Here is a 4,022-nt window from a genome sequence, read left to right as displayed (position 1 = left end):
TCAGCTCAATTTTTGCATAGACCTTTATTTCGTCGTTATAAACAATATGTAAAAAGTCACCATCGATGTGACCCCTGCTAAAAATTTTAGAGGGTCAAAAGAAAAAAAAAAGTTTTTCGCGAATATCTCTTTATTCATTAGTCCTACGGCAAAAATAGTTATCACAAAATTTGTAGCTTATAAAATTCTCTACAAAAAAACGTTTTATAAGTTTTTTTCGTAGGATCCAACGTTTTCGTGTCCTGCGGCTTACAAAGTTTCAACTTTCATACGTTTCAGAGATAATGCACTGTTTTCCACACCATCTCGAAGGTACAGTGCTAGGCGCGTTTTTTGTAATATGGTGTTGCCAGTTTTTTGGCTTTAATGGCCAGAACTATTTGTTTAACTTATCAGGAACTCTAAAACTATTGAAAAGGAAGCCAGAACTCTCAATAGCTTGTAAGTTTTCGCAAAATGAGACGCTAGCTTCACACACACCGAAATGACCTTTTAAAAATAATCTATAATCTTATATTTTATATATGATTATTATATTTATATATAATTATATATAGATAATTGGGATAAAGTTCCGACGGTCTACCTCCGATTTCGAAGAAACTTTGTAAAAAGCTTCATTTGGAGTTAAAATAAAAGCCCTTAAAGCGAATTTTGGTGACTCTTACACAAGAAAGCTATTTTTTAAGATAAAATAGTAAAAAGAATGGTAAGTTTGGTAATTATTTAGTTCAGGCAAGCAACTTCCTGCGACCTTGACCTGGACATATATTATAGAGAGCACTCTCCTGAGTAACCTTCCAAAGGTTTTAGCCGTCGTTCGTTATTTATTAAAAAGTTATTAACAATAAAGTTTAAGAAATATAACAGTTTGTGTCAGTTCTAAGGGATGTAATTTGCTGATATGTGTGTACACAACACCCATGTAGGCGGGGGAAGGGCTACCGTCCCTCTCCCTGCGGCAGTGGTTGGTGGGGGTGGACTTTGTGTGGAAAGTTGAAAGCCCGAACCGTACAATAATAGACCTCGTTTCGCCCTGTAAGCAGGGGTGGAGTGGGGTGAACCTCGCTTCATGTATTAAGGGGAGGTTACCGTTAAAAAAATCAAATTTTTTTTTGCTTAATTTTTTACTACGTAAAACTTTAAACGCGTTTTTCTCGAAACAACATTTTTCGGCGCGCGGGGCGCTCTACAGCTTCAACGGATGAACCGATTTTAATAAATGACGGTGCAAAAGAAAGAAAATTTAATTTAGGGGGCCTTCAGAAAGCGTTTTTTTCAAAAAATTGGTTGCAAATAATTTTTTTCGAACGTTGAAGCAAAAAAAAAACAGGGAAAAAAGAGGTTTTTTTTCAAACGGCCACCATTTTGTTATAAGGGGGTTTTTTAAAAATCGGAAAACGATAAGGCCCCCCAAATTTAATCTATTTTAATAATTTTTTGGGTTTTTTTGTTTCCGATCAGCTGGCAAGGCTGTGGAATGCCCCGCGCACATAGAACCACGCCGTGTGGACTGAGAGCTGGAGCCGCCATTTTTAATTATTTTCTTCCAAAAAAATTCTAAATTAATCTTCATTTGTGTACAAATAAAAGCTGCGAAAATTTTTTTCTAAATGTACTTATTTTATATCAAAAAAAATTCTTGAAATTGAGGCATTTTTTGGGCCTCTGAACGGTAACCTTCCCTTAAGTTGAAACCGATTTAAAATCATACTAGCTTGGACCTTATTTCGCCCTGCTGCATTTGGGAGTGTGAGGTGAACCTCGCTTCGCGTGGAAAGTTTAAAGCCTGAACTGTACAATAATGGACCTCGTTTCGCTCTGTAAGTAGGGGTGAGTTGAGGTGGACCTCGCTTCAAGTGTTAAGTTGAAACCTATTTAGAATCGTGCTAGCTTGGACCTAGTTTCGCCCTGCTGCATATGGGGGTGTGCAGTGGACCTCGCTTCACATGGAAAGTTGAAAACCCGAACCGTACAATGACAGACCATCTTTTGTTTTGTAAGCAAGGGTGCGGTGGAGTGGACTTCGTTTTACGTGAAAAGTTGAAAACCCATGTGGAACATGTTTTCAATGCCTTTTGAATCAACAGGAAAATTCCTAAAGTATGATTGTTGACTTGAACAGAAAGATTACGTTAAAGTAAAGTGGGAAGAAGTGTTTATAATATATAATGGTGATTTATAATAATTCATAATGTCCTGTAGAATTGTTAAAATATCTTTCTACACTTTTCATCATTTTATCTTAAAAAATGGCTTTGTGATGGAAATCGCCAAAATTCCCTTTAAAGACTTTCATTTTAACCCGAAATAAAGCTTTTTACAAAGTTTTAGCCAAATCGGAGATAGACCGTTTTCGGAACACCACCCAGTAATTTTTCATCAAACGTTACTTTTTGTAAAAAAACAATGCAAAAATTCTTTTAATTATTTTTTGTTATTTTCTTGTATATGTATATTACTTAATAAAGGTTATATAAGAGAAAAAACATATTGACATATCTTATATGTAATATCTTATATGTAATAAATTCAGTAATTATATATAAAAAATTATTTCTTGAGTCAAACATTTTTTTAATAAAAAGTTTTTATAGAGTAGTCCGGGGCTATGTGTCCACACTTTACGCTTTTTTCAAGTTTACTAAAAAACTAATGAAGATATTTGGCTAAAATTTTAATGGTATAACTTTCAACCTTGCTGTAAAAAAAAAAACAAAAACATAATTAGAATCGTTGATCTTTTAACATTTTAAAGAGGCGAATTTTTAAGTGGACAAGTCAAGCGTAGACAGATAGCCTCATATGCGGGGCTATCTGTTCACATACGAGGGGCTATCTGTCCACATAATAAAAAACACATTATTTATATTAATTTTTATACTTATTTATAATATTATTTATTATTAATATATAATATTGAGAAAAACCTGCCTAGTCGTTGGAGTCAGAGAAGTATAATAGTAGGCACTTTGTGTAGATTTTTTGATAAGTTTCCTGCGTAGAGCTGACTTTTCTTTATATACGATGGCATCAAACTGATTTTGTGTCCGTTGCAAAATCAATGTGATGAGTTTCTTTTGTCCCCTCAATTCTTTAATCTTTTTTTTATTTGGGGCCTTTACTTTATCCTCAGCAGCGTTTGAAATAGAAAATACTTAATAATTTAAGACGATTCTTAAATCGCAGGATCAAGTAGTTGCTCGTAAGTTACTTTTTTACAGTAGCGAGTGAGAGCCCGAACATTTATTCCAAAGTCTAACGCTGTTTTTACGAAAAGATTCTCGCTCAATTTTTATTCTTTTAATCGCTCTAAATATGATTTTATTAAATATGTCTACCTTATCCGTCTTAAGGAAAGTCTTTCTTTTGTAGTTGCGCACCATTATCTATTTATAAAAGAACAATTCGTCATTGGACACATTGCCCCATAAAAAATAGGACAGATAGCCCCGACCACGTTTTTCAGTCTTTAACATGTTGCCAATTTTAGATAATGCGGAACTAAGATTTGGCGCTTCTCACACCTGATAATTATATATTAATTGATATTATGAATTACTTACTTTAATTTGAGTTAAACTACTGTCGCACAGCAAATTTTTCGACCGTCGAAAAATGTGAATAATTGTTTTCGCTTTTCTTTTCGTCTTTTCTTTTCTTTAACGTATATAGCGTCTGCGAGAGGCATCGCAAGAAAACAAACAACATTTAAATATCTTACGTAGGGCATTTTTCAACTACTTGTTACAATGATATAGACATCTGTCTCTTAAAACTTGAGATAGCAGTACTGCGGACACATAGCCCCCGTAGACAGATAACCCCGGTCTCCCCTATTTAGGTATAAGATTTTTCAAAATTTTATAAATCATTATTTTATTATATTATATAATCATGACTTATTTATGTCTCATTTATAACATCTTTTTTATAACTTTTATTATGTAAATATTTGTGCGTGTACGTGAGTGAGTGTGTGTGTGTGTGTGTGTGTGTGTGTGTGTGTGTGTGTGTGTGTG

The sequence above is a fragment of the Temnothorax curvispinosus genome, unplaced genomic scaffold, assembly GCF_003070985.1.
Source record: "Temnothorax curvispinosus isolate PA1 unplaced genomic scaffold, ASM307098v1 QBEX01009850.1, whole genome shotgun sequence".
NCBI lineage: Eukaryota > Metazoa > Arthropoda > Insecta > Hymenoptera > Formicidae > Temnothorax > Temnothorax curvispinosus.
The sequence above is the reverse complement of the archived record's forward strand: the minus strand, read 5'-3'. Positions refer to the sequence as shown.